We start from the raw sequence: 16487 nt of genomic DNA on the forward strand, positions 1-16487 counted from the left end.
TGTGGCGTCTATACCTAACTGTCAGCATTCTGAGAATGTCAACATTTTGAACCATGGCAACATTGTGTCAAATAATCAGAATAATTATAATATACTGTAAGGGAGGTATTTCAATCTTGGATTCCGACTGTCGGAATGTTTTCGCCCACCTTGACAGTTTCTAGACAGGCAGAATTCAATGTTCCGCTTGTCGTGTGTTGAAAAGGGGGAGTGTCGGCGAAAACGGCTCTTGATTGTTGAGAAACTGCTCTGAATTCTTGAAACCACGGATGTTTCTTGTCAATCCACGGCCATTTCGGACAAAATAGATCCGGCTTGTTTTAAAGTCAGAAACGTCAGCATTGAATAGGCGGCTCCCGCTATTTCCCCTGTCGGAAATATCACCCGGCATTGAATACCACCCAGAAATATGGGGTCACCAACCGTAACCAGTTGACCTGAACTAGTGGATCCCTAACACTAAGGATCGAGTCCAGGGCACAGGGCCCGCCTGGCACACACACTTGCACACGGTTGGCACTTAGAAGGGGGGATTGGCTTATGCGGTATGGTGAGAGGCTTAGGCACTAACGGGGAGGATTTGGGTTAGGGGTTAGGCTGCAAGGGGGTAGGGTTCCTTAATATTAGGATGACCGCCGGAATCGTCACCACATGGGTTGCGTCTGTATCACACCGCAGGAGGCAGCAATCCATTTGCAGCAGCGGCTTTCCCATAGAAGTGAATGACGGGATGGTGGCTATCTGATTGCAGGGCTGTGCAAATTAGCAGAGAAGCAAGCTGATCTGAATCAGGCCCTAGTTCGCATGCTCCATGCTGGACACGTGCCCATAAGACAAAACAGTTCTGTGCGATCTCATTGGTTGCTGCCCAGAAATGTTCATACAAAGAGTCGCCGGTCAATAGACGGATCAATCAATCTGTCGTAACAATCTCCAACCACATGCGTATGCATGGTGCCAGACGCACACACACAGTCACCGAGGCACGCGGATGTCTGCGGGGGGCGTCTGCACCTGCGTCTGGCTCAGAATCAGTTTTGTTGTATGATTTTAGCAATATATTTGAGCTGCGCGATTCAGATCCCCAGCTAACACCTATGGTGACTGTATCTCATATATTTAGCCAGATCTGTCACTCATCCATTGTGTGTATAATGCTGGGCGGGGTTACAAGAGTGATTGACAGCGTTATACTCACATAGCTTCTGCCTTAGGACCCCCCCCCCCCCGCCTAGCGTTATACACAAATCCGCCCCGCCCTAGGGATAGACCAGCGTTATACACACCACCACCCCCTTTGAAAACACCTTCCCCGCCCACAGCCAGGGCTACAACACACGCCCACCATCCACCATTATACACCACAGCCCCCCCCCCCCCCTCGCGAGCGGGTCTGCCCGCACCCCCCTACCCACAGAGCAGCGGGTCTGCCCACATCCCCCGCAGCAGTGCACCCACCCCCATAGCAGCGGGTCTGCCCGCAAACCACCCCCCCAGCAGTGGGTATGCCCACCCCCGCCATAGCAGCGGTTATGCACGCCCCCCCCCGCTGGATGAGCGGGTCTGCCCTCACGCCCCCCCTCCCATGCTGCAGTAGCAAGCATGCCCGCCCCCAGCCGGAGCGACGGGACTGCCCGCACACACCCCCCCCCCCACAACGGTCCTGCACCAACGCACCCCCCCCCCCCCCGGATCAGCAGGTATGCCTGCACAACCCCCTGGAGCAGTGGGTATGCCCTCCCCCAGAGTGGCGGGTCTGCACGCACCCCTCCCCCCCCCCGCTTGATGAGTGGGTCTGCCCGCACCCCCCCCCCCCCATCGCTTGAGCAGCGGCTATGCCCGCCCCCACCTCTCCACCCAGAGTGGCGGGACTGCCCTCCCCCCCTCAGCAGCCGGTCTGCACGCACCCCCCACCCCCGGAGCAGCGGATCTGTCTGCACTCCCCACCTCGCTGGAGCGGAGGGTCTGCCAACACCGCCGATCCAGGGAGTTGCAGGCAGACCCGCTGCTCAAGCGCGAGGGGTGCGAGCGTAGCCCCTTGCGACGGTGTGAAGAGCACCGGAGGGCACTATGAATCACCTAGTCTCTTATATATTTAGCCAGATCTGTCACTCATCCACTGTGTATATAACGCTCCCGCCCAGCAGGGTACACAAACCCGCCCCCCAGGGAAAAGTGTTCTATGTGTATAACGTTCTACACACCCCACCCCCTTCACATCACCTCCCCCCGCCCAGCCAGGGCTACAGTACACGCCCACCATCCACCATTACTCCACAGCCACCATCCACCAATACTCCCGAACCTCCCCTCCCCTCTGCCAGCAACCCCCCCCCCCCCGGACCCCCGTGACCCCCCCGCGATTCGCGGGACCCCGCGACCCCCCCTCCAGTGATTCATGGCGGCCCCCCTCCTGTGATTTCCGGACCCAATCCCCCTCCCGCGATTCACGGCACCCCCCCTCTTGCGATTTGCATCCCCCTCCCGCGATTCGCGCCCCCGGAATTTGCGGACACCCTCCCGCGATTCACCGCACCCCCGCAAACCCCTCCTGCGATTTGCGGACCCCCTCCCGCGATTCACGGAACCCCACAGCACCTCCGGCGCCCCCTCCCGCGATTCGCGACCCCCCCCCCCGTGACACGCCCCCCCCCGTGATTCACACCCCTCCCATGATTCACTGAACCCCGCACCCGCCCTCCTGCGATTTACGGCCCCCCACGACCCCCCCTCCCGCGATTCATGACCCCCCGCGCCCCCCTCCCGATTGACCCACGGCCTATTCAGTCAGATATATTGGATGACCATCGATAGCTACAACAATCTATGGTTATCCAAGTAATATGTTACTACTATCGATGGCATGGTGCAAAATCGCCATCAATGCCAACCATCGATGGCGTCTGCACCAATGCCCATCCCTACTCTGCAACAGCCAAAAACCTTTACTACCCCTCATGCCCACACACTCTATCACTGCCCTGCCTCCTGTTCTCCTGCCCATTAACTTCCGCCAGTGGGAAGCCGCTCACCCTGTGTTGCCCACATTCCCCTATCATGCTTTACCACCCAGCCTCCTGCTCTCATGCACCCTAACTCCCACCCAGTAGTCCCCCTCCCTCCTCTTTAGTCCCCCTTATGCCCACACACCCCTATCACTACCCGCTTCCTGCTCTCCTGATCTGTAACTTCCAACACTGGGGAGTCACTGACGCTGTGTTGCCCACATTCCCCTATCATGCCTCATAGCCCAGCCTCTTGCTCTCATCCACCCTATCTCCCACCCAGTAGGAGGAGACACTGACTCAGGGCCACCATCCTGTACTCCTGTGCTGCCACGCTGGACCCTCACCCACTGGCAGAAGCTGCACAGTGTCCCCCACCCTCCTCTTTAGTCCCCCGTATGCCCACACGCCCCTATCACTACCCAGCTTCCTGCTCTCCTGATCCGTAACTTCCAACACTGGGGAGTCGCTGACACTGTGATGCCCACATTCCCCTATCATGCCTCATAGCCCAGCTGCTTGCTCTCATCAACCCAGTAGGAGGAGACACTGACTCAGGGCCACCATCCTGTACTCCTGTGTTGCCACGCTGGACCCTCACCCACTGGCAGAAGCTGCACAGTATCTCCCACCCTCCTCTTTAGTCCCCCTTATGCCCACACACCCCTATCAATACCCAGCCTCCTGTTTTCCTGTGTCGTGACCTCCGCCAGTGGGAGCCGCTGACTCAAAAACACCCTACTATACTATTGCACACACACACACACCCCTAAACAACACGCACACACAGCCCCCCCACACCCACAAATGTCACTGTACCCTCCACACTATCAATGTACATCTTACTCTGTAACCGCTTTTTAATAAAAAAAACAATACATACCCCCTTCCACATCATATGCTCTCTATTTAACACATTTCACCTCAAGTTGCAATACAGGCATCTTACATACAATTCTAACCATAGTTCAATACAAAACGTTCACAAATGAAGGGGGCGCAGCCCCTTACGACGGTGTGAAGAGCACCGGAGGGCGCGATGAATCACCTAGTGTATAATATATTACATGCAGCAATCAATGGGTTAACCTTCCGCATCCCTGTAGCATCAGACATTGCGGGGAGAATTATATCATTATAACCGGGCTCCACGTCAGCTGTAACAGGGAACAACAAACATGAGAGTCGCTGGTGTGGCCTTGAGAAGCGTCAGCTCAGTGGTCACAGTCAGTGTCACCGGCGCATTAGAGCCAGGGTATAGTGTAACCGCAGAGCCTTTGTGTTCCTAATTCCTCTATGGAATCCCCAGGGCCCCTGCTCTGACAGTCCCTGCGGGGCCGCTATTTAGATACAGTGCTTGCATCATACAGCACTTCATATAAACAGCTGGTCGCCTGGGACATACCTGCTTCTACCTGCTGCACCTGGCACACCTCAGCCTGTGTCTGCACCGCGCGCACTGGATTATACACCGAGGATCGTGCTCTGACCTCAGCATTGTCAGCGACCAGGAGCCAGGCACCGGTAACAGGTGAGATGTGCTGCAGAGGTGTAGGGAGGATTGTGTGTGGCAGGAGGTGAGATGTGCTGCAGAGGTGTAGGGAGGATTGTGTATGGCAGGAGGTGAGATGTGCTGTGGGGCTTGTTGTTGTAGTGAGGATTGTGTATGTAGTACGGATGGTGTAATGGTTATAGCATTACTGCCTCACAGCACTGAGGTCAGGGGTTTCATTCCCACCGTGGCGCTAACTGTGTGGAGTTTGTATATTCTCCACGTGCTTGCGTGGGTTTCTCCGGGTAGTCCGGTTTCCTCACACAATCCAAATATACTGGTAGGTTAATTGGCTCCCAACAAAACTAACCCTAGAATGTCTGTGTGTGCGTGTACATGTGGTAGGGATATAGATTGTAAGCTCCACTGGGGCAGGGGACTGATGTGACTGTTCAACTATACTCTGTACAGCGCTGCGGAATATGTGTGCGCTATATACATTATTGGTAATAAATAAATGAAAATAGCAGGAGGTGAGATGTGCTGCAGGGTTGTCATTTTAATGAGGATTGTGTATAGCAGGTGAGATGTGCTGCAGGGTTGTCATTGTAATGAGGATTGTGTATAGCAGGTGAGATGTGCTGCAGGGTTGTCATTGTAATGAGGATTGTGTATAGCAGGTGAGATGTGCTGTGGGGTTGTAGTAAGCATTGTTTATTGCAGGAGGTGCAATGTGCTGCAGGGCTGTGGTTGGAGTGTGTATAGCAGGAGGTGAGATGTTCTGCAGAGCTGTAGTTGTAGTGAGGATTGTGTATCACAAGAGGTGAAATGTGCTGCAGGATTGCCTTTGTAGTGAGGATTGTGTATCACAAGAGGTGAAATGTGCTGCAGGATTGCCTTTGTAGTGAGGATTGTGTATAGCAGGAGGTGAGATGTGCTGCAGGGTTGTGGCTGGAGTGCAAATTGTGTATAGCAGGAGGTAAGATGTGCTGCAGGGCTGTAGTTGTGAGTATTATGTATAGCAGGAAGTGAGATGTGCTGCAGGGTTGCAGTGAGTATTATGTATAGCAGGAGGTGAGATGTTCTGCAGGAGGTGAGATGTTCTGCAGGGTTGTAGTGGGCTTTGTGTATAGCAGGAGGTGAGATGTGCTGCAGGGTTGCAGTGAGTATTATGTATAGCAGGAGGTGAGATGTTCTGCAGGGTTGCAGTGGGCTTTGTGTATAGCAGGAGGTGAGATGTTTTGCAGGGTTGTAGTGGGCTTTGTGTATAGCAGGAGGTGAGATGTGCTGCAGGGTTGCAGTGAGTATTATGTATAGCAGGAGTTGAGATGTTCTGCAGGTTGTAGTGGGCTTTGTGTATAGCAGGAGGTGAGATGTTCTGCAGGGTTGTAGTGGGCTTTGTGTATAGCAGGAGGTGAGATGTGCTGCAGGGTTGCAGTGAGTATTATGTATAGCAGGAGGCGAGATGTGCTGCAGGTTGCAGTGAGTATTATGTATAGCAGGAGGTGAGATGTGCTGCAGAGCTGTAGTTGTTAGGATTGTATATAGGAGGAGGTGAGATGTGCTGCAGAACTGTAGTTGTGAGGATTGTGTATAGGAGGAGGTGAGATGTGCTGCAGAACTGTAGTTGTGAGGATTGTGTATAGGAGGAGGTGAGATGTGCTGCAGAGCTGTAGCTGTGAGGATTGTGTATAGCAGGAGGTGAGATGTGCTGTGGGGTTGCAGTGAGTATTATGTATAGCAGGAGGTGAGATGTGCTGCAGAGCTGTAGTTGTGAGGATTGTGTATAGGAGGAGGTGAGATGTGCTGTGGGGTTGTAGTAAGGATTGTGTAAAGCTGGAGGTGAGATGTGCTGCAGTCCTGTCATTGTGTAAGCTGCTGTGTATGGGCCTCATTCAGCTTGGATCGCTAATCAGAGATTCCACGGCGGTCCGCGAGTAGAAAGCCGCCACCCAGACAGAAAGTAAAGTCGTCCCGTGCAAAATAGCGAATGCAGCACAAATAGCGATCGATCCATTGGCACAAATGTAACCATTGCGCGGTTTCTTTCATCTGCGCCAGTCTGGGGATTCCACCAATCTGCTCAGCAACAAGGCAGGAAGTGGCCATCTCTGACGTCAGCGACCCACCCGAAAAACTGTCAATCTAACTGCGACATCTGTGCATACGGATATTTTGACGTGATTTGGTCCTACACGTGCGCATATAATCCCAAGCTCTCTGATTGCCGATCCGTGCTGATAACAGCATATCCTACCGCAGTATGTGATGATTGTGACAGGGATATCCCGCCATTATGTCACAGGGCTTATAAATAATCAGGAAATAACAACTGTTTATTATACCAGCATGGTTGTGTAAGTGGGGCATACTTGCCTACTTTTGAAAACTAGTTTCAGGGAGATTATAGTTGGAAATAGAATTTTGCACAGCAGCCCATTGAGGGGGCGTGTCATGCTCCACCCAAAGGGCGTGTCTACTTCCATATATGGAGAGATTGTGACCGTGGCACCTAGAAGCGTGGGTGTGATGGAGATATTGTGAACGTGCACCTAGAATCATTGGTGTGTACTGCTACATCTGAGAGGAATCTTTTATAATGACTTATATCCAAATGTAGATGAGCCCCAGAGCAGTTAGTAAGAGATACTATACTTGGTAATGTGCTGGGAAATGGTGCAGATGATTCAATGTAAATGTATCTATCGGTACTATGTAGTGGCATACGATGCGATACGATTTTTACCGATTTTTGAGCATTTTTGCTCAAAAATCGTATGCGATCGCATCGGATGCCATACGATGGCATCCGATGCGATGGCACCCGATTACGATTTTTACCGATTTTTGAGCATTTATGCTCAAAAGCATCGGATGCCATACGATGGCATCCGATGCGATGCGATGGCACCCGATTTTGCACTGAAATGCATCAAAATGCATTGAAATGTGTATTAAACTAGTGAAATGCCCCCAAATGCCATTTTTCACAGTGCACCACCCCCACTATCAACGTCAACCTGAAGCGTGGCGAGCGCAGCGAGCCCGCGAGGGGCAGCGGTACGCGTCCTACGACCTTTTCATACCCCCACTATCCACGTCGGCGTGGAGTTGAGAATATAATAGTGTGGCGAGCGCAGCGAGCCACCGAGCCCGAAGCGTGGCGAGCGGACGCGGATACCTTCACAGGTATCCGCGTCCCCTCGCGGGGCTCGATGCGCTCGCCACGCTTCGGGCTCACTGCGCTCGCCACACTATTCTATTCTCAACTCCACGCCGACGTGGATAGTGGGGTATGAAAAGGTCGTAGGACGCGTACCGCCGCCCCTCACGGGCTCGCTGCGCTCGCCACGCTTCGGGTTGACGTTAATAGTGGGGGTGGTGCACTATGAAAAATGGCATTTGGGGGCATTTCACTAGTTTAATACACATTTCAATGCATTCTGCAAAATCGGGTGCGATCGCATCGCATCGCATGCGATGCGATTTTTAGCATACGATCTGCATACGATGCAGGTCGTGGGAGCCGTGATACTCCACAAGTACCTATCTATCTCTCATTCCTTTTTCCCAAAAATGTAACAGTGTAATGTGGGCTAGGTGACATGAGGGAGATTGCTAGACTAATGAGGGAGAGAGGGAGATTGCTTTTATTTCAGGGAGTCTCCTGCATTATGCAGGAGGAGAGGTAACTATGATGTAACAGTGTAATGTGGGCTAGGTAAAATGAGGGAGATTGCTAGACTAATGAGGGAGAGAGGGAGATTGCTGCTTTGTCAGGGAGTCTCCTGCAGGTGGGGAGATAACTATGATGTAACAGTGTAATGTGGGCTAGGTGACATTTGGGATATTGCTAGACTAATGAGGGAGAGAGGGAGATTGCTGCTATGTCAGGGAGTCTCCTGCAGAATGCAGGAGGAGAGGTAACTATGATGTAACAGTGTAATGTGGGCTAGGTGAAATGAGGGAGATTGCTAGACTAATAAGGGAGATAGGGAGATTGCTGCTGTATCAGGGAGTCTCCTGCAGAATGCAGGAGGGGAGGTAACTGATGTAACAGTGTAATGTGGGCTAGGTGACATTTGGGAGATTGCTAGACTAATGAGGGAGAGAGGGAGATTGCTGCTATGTCAGGGAGTCTCCTGCAGAATGCAGGAGGAGAGGTAACTATGATGTAACAGTGTAATGTGGGCTAGGTGAAATGAGGGAGATTGCTAGACTAATGAGGGAGAGAGGGAGATTGCTGCTGTATCAGGGAGTCTCCTGCAGAATGCAGGAGGGGAGGTAACTGATGTAACAGTGTAATGTGGGCTAGGTGACATGAGGGAGATTGCTAGACTAATGAGGGAGAGAGGGAGATTGCTGCTATGTCAGGGAGTCTCCTGCAGAATGCTGGAGGGTAGTTAACTATGATGTATCAGTGTAATGTGGGCTAGGTGACATGAGGGAGATTGATAGACTAATGAGGGAGATTGCTGCTATATTAGGGAGTATCCTGCAGAATGCAGGAGGGGAGGTAACTATGATGTAACAGTGTAATGTGGGCTAGGTGACATGAGGGAGATTGCTAGACTAATGAGGGAGAGAGGGAGATTGCTGCTATTTCAGGGAGTCTCCTGCAGAATGCAGGAGGGGAGGTAATTATGGTGTAACAGTGTAATGTGAGCTAGGTGACATGAGGGAGATTGCTAGACTAATGAGGGAGAGAGGGAGATTGCTGGTATGTCAGGGAGTCTCCTGCAGAATGCAGGACGGGAGGTAACTATGGTGTAACAGTGTAATGTGGGCTAGGTGACATGAGGGAGATTGCTAGACTAATGAGGGAGAGATGGAGATTGCTGGTATGTCAGGGAGTCTCCTGCAGAATGCAGCAGGGTAGGTAACTATGATGTAACAGTGTAATGTGGGCTAGGTGACATGAGGGAGATTGCTAGACTAATGAGGGAGAGAGGGACATTGCTGCTATGTCAGGGAGTCTCCTGCAGAATGAAGGAGGGGAGGTAACTATGTACCAGTGTAATGTGGGCTAGGTGACATGAGGGAGATTGCTAGACTAATGAGGGAGATTGCTGCTATGTCAGGGAGTCTCCTGCAGAATGCAGGAGGGGAGGCAGCTATGAAGTGGGGTAACATGACCCCTCACGTGTAATGTTCTGTATTCAGTGTAATCCCCACCAGGCCGCTGCTCCCCTCACGGCCATTACGCTGCACCTAATGCCAGTCCTGCTGCTGTAAGATGGCGGAACTCCACACGACAGAAGATTGCTGTAGACGCAGCGAGGCATCATCGCTGTAGTGTAGAAAGGGTTAATGTGAGCAGCTGCCGACATAGCAGAGAAGCTGGAGGGACCCTGACGCTGGGAGTGTCGTCAGATTGCCTCATCCATCCTCAGACATCACAGCAGGTTTTATGATGCAAGAGACCCTCAGGTCCTGTGATCCATCAGGTGATCGGCTGGGGCATCTTATCTCCCCTCAGGGGCAGATTTATTAAGCTCGGTGAAGTGATAAAGTGTCTGGGTTTTATCACCGGCCATTCAGCTCCTAACTGTGAAGTTTCAGGCTTGGTTTGAAAAATGACAGTTAGGAGCTGATTGGCCGGTGATAAAAACCAGACACTTTATCACTTCACCGAGCTTAATAAATCTGCCCGTGAGCATCTCGCTCTCTGCGTCGGTAACCACTGAGCGCGTCCCGCTGACAGAGGCAGAGATGGGTCATGAGGTGGACACTGTGTCGGGCGATAGTCATTAGGACGAAACCGCGTCGGTCAAGAATCATTAGGCCGACACATGGAAAAGGTTGACATGCATAAGGACGACACGGTGAAAAGATTGACACAAGCAAAAGGTTAACAGAAAAGATCGACGTGGTAAAAGGTCACTATGGGTTTTTCACCTTTTTTGTGTCTATGTCGACATAGGTCGACATGAACACCATATAAGTGTGCCGCGTCCCCTCGCATTGCTAGCTATAGCGTTCTTTTGCTTGTGATGACCTTTTGACCTAATGTATGTCAACCTTTTCACGTGTCAACCTAATGACCACATACCACTGTTCTCAGTGGGGCTGCGATTTCGGGCACTTTCCAAGCTCGGAGAGGTATAGATTTGGTAACTAGCCCCATTAGCTGACACCACCTTCACGTCACCTTGGTCATTGTGTCCCGAGGATGAGAACGTCAGCGGAGAGGTATCCGGAGGTCCTGGCATCCTCCCAAGATGGCGATTACAAAGCATCAGACATAGGTAATGGTACCAGGTGGTAATGGCACTCGCAGTGGTTTAACTATTAATGTGGCACCAACCTCCCCCCCCCGGAAAAGCTTCAGGCCAATGGGTACCGGCACCAGGAATTTGTCCATAAGGTCTGAAATTAGGGGTGTGGTATGGGGGCCCGACAGTCGGGATTCTGGGGATACGGTCGTATTGTCGACAGCACTTTGGTCGACAGTCTTTAGGTTGGCACCGTTGGGTCGACAGGTGGGAAGGTCGACAGGGTTCTAGGTCGACATGGGTCTAGGTCGTCATGGGACAAGGTCGACATGGGTTTATGTCGGCACAGGTCGTTAGGTCGACATGGTTTTTTTCACTGTTTTTTTAGACGACATGTGCCGACAGGCGGTATTTCATGCCCTACCCTCCACTAGGGCTGCAGTTCACTTCCAACTGTGTCTATGTCGAATGTGTTGACATTCGGGTCAAAAACACAGTGAAAAAACCCATGTCGACCTGTTGACCTAACCCATGTCGACCTAACACATGTGTGGAACTAAACCCATGTCGACCTTGTCCCATGTCAACCTAGACACCTGTCGACCTTCACCCATGTCGACTTAAAACCCTGTCGACCTTGCCACCTGTCGACCCAACGGTGTCGACCTAATGACTGTCGACCTAAGTGTGGTCAATAAAACTGACTGTCGGGAGGTCATCCAACACCCGCAATTAGAGATATGCTGTTGAATCTGGTGCGGGATTTACATAGACAGTGTCTCTAGATAGAGAGGGAACTTACTAAGATGGGAGTTCTATGTCACATGGGATGTTGCTATGGGCAACCAATCTGAATCTTATTATTTACTTAGCACCTTCTAGAACAGACATGTCCAAACTGTGGCCCTCCAACTGTTGTGAAACTACACATCCCAGCATGCCTTGCAATAGTATTAGCATTCCCTAATAGCAAAATTGTGGCAAGGCATGATGGGACTTGTAGTTTCACAACAGCTGGAGGGCCGTACTTTGGACATGCCTGTTCTAGAAGATAATACAGTAGATAGTAACTGATTGGTTGCCCATAGCAACATCCCATGGGAAATAGAACTCCCATCTTAGTAAATTTCCCCCAGACAGCCAATAAGTCGACATGCAATAGGTTGACAGGGTCAAAAGGTTGTCATGGAACAGGTTGACGTGCTCAAAAGGTTGACATAAAAAAGGTGGAAAGGTCGACCTGCGTTTTTCACTTTTTTGGGTGTCAATGTTGAAACCTGTTGACATGGACCCCCAATTAGTGTAACGCGTACCCCTTCAGTCGGCACACTTTACCGTTCTTAATTTTAGACCACGTGGATGGTAAAGTGTGAGAAAGTGAAAAAGACATGTCGGCCTTTTATGTATATAACTTTTCCATGTCGATCTTTATTTATGTATATAACTTTTCCATGTCGATCTTTATCCCCGTCGACATATTGCATGTCAACATTTTTGTGTCAACCTATTGACTTTCTATCTAGACACTGTAGATCTATCATCCACGTGGTAGAACCATCTAATCGGACCATTTCCTCATTACTGCGCCTCTATCTTCACATGAGGGAAGACAATTATTTGGAACATTACATTATAATGATGCATATTCCCCACGTCTGTGTCACAGTCATTAGTGTCCCCTCAGATTCAGTGTGTCACATTTATTATTGTTCCCTCAGCTCTCTGCCAGATACATTTATTAGTGTCCCCTCAAGTCTCTGTGAATTACACATTCATAAATATCCCCTCAGCTCCCTGTGTGCTACGTTCATTAGTGTCCCTTCAGCTCTGTGTGCTACGTTCATTAGTGTCCCTTCAGCTCTGTGTGCTACGTTCATTAATGTCCCTTCAGCTCTGTGTGCAATGTTCATTAGTGTCCCTTCAGCTCTGTGTGCTACATTCATTAGTGTCCCTTCAGCTCTGTGTGCTACATTCATTGGTGTCCCTTCAGCTCTGTGTGCTACGTTTATTAGTGTCCCCTCAGCTCCCTGTGTGCTACATTCATTAGTGTCCCTTCAGCTCTGTGTGCTACATTCATTAGTGTCCCTTCAGCTCTGTGTGCTACGTTCATTAGTGTCCCTTCAGCTCTGTGTGCTACGTTCATTAATGTCCCTTCAGCTCTGTGTGCTACGTTCATTAATGTCCCTTCAGCTCTGTGTGCTACATTCATTGGTGTCCCTTCAGCTCTGTGTGCTACATTCATTAGTGTCCCTTCAGCTCTGTGTGCTACATTCATTAGTGTCCCTTCAGCTCTGTGTGCTACATTCATTGGTGTCCCTTCAGCTCTGTGTGCTACGTTCATTAGTGTCCCTTCAGCTCTGTGTGCTACGTTCATTAGTGTCCCTTCAGCTCTGTGTGCTACGTTCATTAATGTCCCTTCAGCTCTGTGTGCTACGTTCATTAATGTCCCTTCAGCTCTGTGTGCTACATTCATTGGTGTCCCTTCAGCTCTGTGTGCTACATTCATTAGTGTCCCTTCAGCTCTGTGTGCTACATTCATTAATGTCCCTTCAGCTCTGTGTGCTACATTCATTAGTGTCCCTTCAGCTCCCTGTGTGCTACATTCATTAGTGTCCCTTCAGCTCTGTGTGCTACATTCATTAGTGTCCCTTCAGCTCTGTGTGCTACATTCATTAGTGTCCCTTCAGCTCTGTGTGCTACGTTCATTAGTGTCCCTTCAGCTCTGTGTGCTACGTTCATTGGTGTCCCTTCAGCTCTGTGTGCTACATTCATTAGTGTCCCTTCAGCTCTGTGTGCTACGTTCATTAATGTCCCTTCAGCTCTGTGTGCTACATTCATTGGTGTCCCTTCAGCTCTGTGTGCTACATTCATTAGTGTCCCTTCAGCTCTGTGTGCTACATTCATTGATGTCCCTTCAGCTCTGTGTGCTACATTCATTGGTGTCCCTTCAGCTCTGTGTGCTACATTCATTAGTGTCCCTTCAGCTCTGTGTGCTACATTCATTAATGTCCCTTCAGCTCTGTGTGCTACATTCATTAATGTCCCTGTAGATCTATGCTGTATGCAATTCATTGCTGTCCACTTGTCACTCAGGAAGTGCTGCTACAGCCCTTCTGTAGTAATATATGACTTGTAGCTAGTAAAGTCACACTTCTGCAGCTCTCCAGAGTCCTGTGGTGATTGCTCCAGCGGTAGAAGCAACCCGTGGGTATTGACTATGGTCCCTGCAGGAAAGAAAAGCTGGTTTGGCAGCACCTGCGGATCTGAACAGAGATTTGATGAGGCTGTGTGGTCATTGTTTATACCCTTCGAGGTTTTTATGCTGGACAGGTCCACCAGGGGTATCACAGTGCTGCAGGCTAAAGGCCCCCATACACTATGCGATTTGGGCACGATTTCACCCGATTCGGATGAATCGGGCCGTGAAATCGGCCCAAATCGTACTTGCAGACACCCCCTCCGATCTGATGCGCGGTCCCGTGCGCATCGGATCGGGGTCGGGAGGTCGGACGGGCTGCACATAAGATTTAAATCTTATGTGCAGCCCAGCCCCGGAGCCGTGCGGGGGATGCCGGCTATAGAGAGCCGAGCAGGGGGAGGCTGCATAGGGAGCCGTGCAGGAGGCACTTGAAGCTGTTGCGGTGGGGTGACAGCGGGAGCAGGGCGCCGGGCAGGGAGGATGACGCTGGCCGCCAGGCAGCGGTGGGAGCCGGGAGGAACAGATAACTTGAAAAAAAAAATAAAAAGCCCATACAGATGACTAGCAAGCCATTGATTGGCTGAGACCCCTCTCAGCCAATCGCTAATTGGCTGAGAGAGGTCTCAGCCAATCAATGGCTTGCTAGTCATCTGTATGGGCCTTTTTTTTCACGTTACCTGTTCCTCCCGGGCCGGCTCCCGCCGCTGCCCGACAGCCAGCTTCATCCTCCCTGCGCGGCGCCCTGCTCCCGCTGTCACCCCACCGCAACAGCCTCCTCCTGCCCGGCTCCCTATGCAGCCTCCCCCTGCTCGGCTCTCTATTAGCCGGCATCCCCCGCCCGCTGATGTCCCCCGCATGGCCCTCCCTCCTCCTGCAGCACCCCGGGGACTGCATATGATAAATCCATGCGATTTATCATATGCAAACCTTGGCACATCAAGTGCCTAATCGTGTGACCCCCTCCCGGGGAGCTGCAGGGGAAATCAGGTCCGACTTGTCCCTAGGACAAGTCAGACTAATGTATGGGGGCCTTAAGGATGCTCTGTTTTGACTCTCTATGGCCCCCACCCAGTGCAATGCTTCATGGACTGTTCATGACATGGATGTGACAATCTACATGAGGTTCCGGACCATCCTTGGTCCATTGTTGCTGCAGATCTCTTTGAATGAAGGGGAAGGAGCCTCTTGTGTTAGTGGATTCATATTCAGTTTGATTTGAGATTATCGTCCCAAACTGACAAGAGCCACAGTCATAAATAACATGGAATTAAGGGTGAGATTTAATAGGACGAGAGATTCAGAAAGTGAGACATTTGGTGAGAAATCTCCAGGTTTTTTTTTTAAAGCGGCAATCATTTACACTGAGAAACCAGTGTGATTTTGCAGTGTAAATGATTGCCGCTTTAACAAAACTGGAGATTTCTCACCAAATCTCTCACTTTCTGAATCTCTCATCCTATTAAATCTCATCCAATGTCTCCCTCAGGGGGTATGACCAAAATGCCAACTCCTCTGGAGTGTTGGGCATGCCCCCAAAGTGGTGGACTCGGGGGTTTTCAATGAGGCATTGTCCCTTCCTGTTAGGTCAAGACCCTTTTTAGATTCCCATATTTAGGGAGGTCTGCCATTTTCTCTCTCAGTTTTGATCCTTCTTCTCCAGTGTATTGTCCATTGTTTAGTGTTCCTTCAGCTCCACGTGTGTTACATTTATTACATACCCTCCCACATCTGAAGGGCAGAAATCGGTACACACCAAGAAAGGGGGCGTGGCCACTGGTAAAGGGGGCGTGGTCACTCCCTTTCCGAATGTGTACTGGGCATTTAAAATAAAATAAAAAGGGAGCGCTAATAAAATATATATCCACCTGCACCCAGACCTATACTATCCTGATGACATCATAAGATACTAGATTCTGACCCTGTCACCCCCTGCAGTGTGCCCACTAGCGTTGTGTAATCCCTGCATTATTGCTGCACACTGTCACCCTGCATTATGTAAACACCCCTGACCCTATCACCCTGCAGTGTGCTTACTTAGCACTGTGTAATCTGCACATTGGCGTGCAATTACCCCCCAGGCAGACCGCTATATTACTGCTGAACGACTCACACTGGCATTTTGCAGGGTAAAAATCCTGAGTGTTCCAGCTCCACACTGTGGGACTTGGGGGGGGGGGGGCGCCGGAGACTAACAGGGTTAGTACCCATGCATATCTCCCAGCAGTCCCGATTACTGCGGGAATATCCCGGATCCCGGGGAGATTCCCACGTCCCTCCCGTGGCTGGCAGTGTCCCGCGGCGGGGGGGGGGGGGGGCTGTTGGGATTCCCCCCACCCCCAGTGGTGAATAAACACTGTACACATGCGCACAGCATCTATTCCCGCAGCCAGGGGCGCTGGAAGCATGGCTAGAGGCTCACAGAGCCTCTAGGCCATGCCCCCACAGCGTCAAAACGGGGGCGTGGCCTTGCGGGAATATGTGAGTATAGGCCACGCCCCCTAATTTTCGGCTGCACGTTTCGCCACGCGCCTGTGTCCCTCTCCAAGGGGCATAAAAGTTGTGAGGTATGCCCATGT

The 16487-nt window shown here is 51.1% G+C and overlaps 1 protein-coding gene across 5 annotated transcripts in view; it reads left to right on the forward strand.

Moving 5' to 3' along the window:
• The window catches only part of TRIM66 (tripartite motif containing 66), an 81558-nt gene that overhangs the window by 4246 nt on the left and 60825 nt on the right, over positions 1-16487 (forward strand). Inside the window, exon 1 of one of the 5 annotated variants that reach the window (XM_083164638.1) lies at positions 4134-4536. The exons of the other annotated variants lie outside the window; for them this stretch is intronic. The gene's annotated coding sequence lies outside the window, so the exon portion shown is untranslated. Of the gene's footprint in view, positions 1-4133; positions 4537-16487 lie in introns of those variants that run through there. 5 annotated transcript variants of the gene reach the window in all.

The sequence above is a fragment of the Crinia signifera genome, chromosome 11, assembly GCF_055691185.1.
Source record: "Crinia signifera chromosome 11, ASM5569118v1, whole genome shotgun sequence".
In the NCBI taxonomy this organism is placed as follows: Eukaryota; Metazoa; Chordata; class Amphibia; order Anura; family Myobatrachidae; genus Crinia; species Crinia signifera.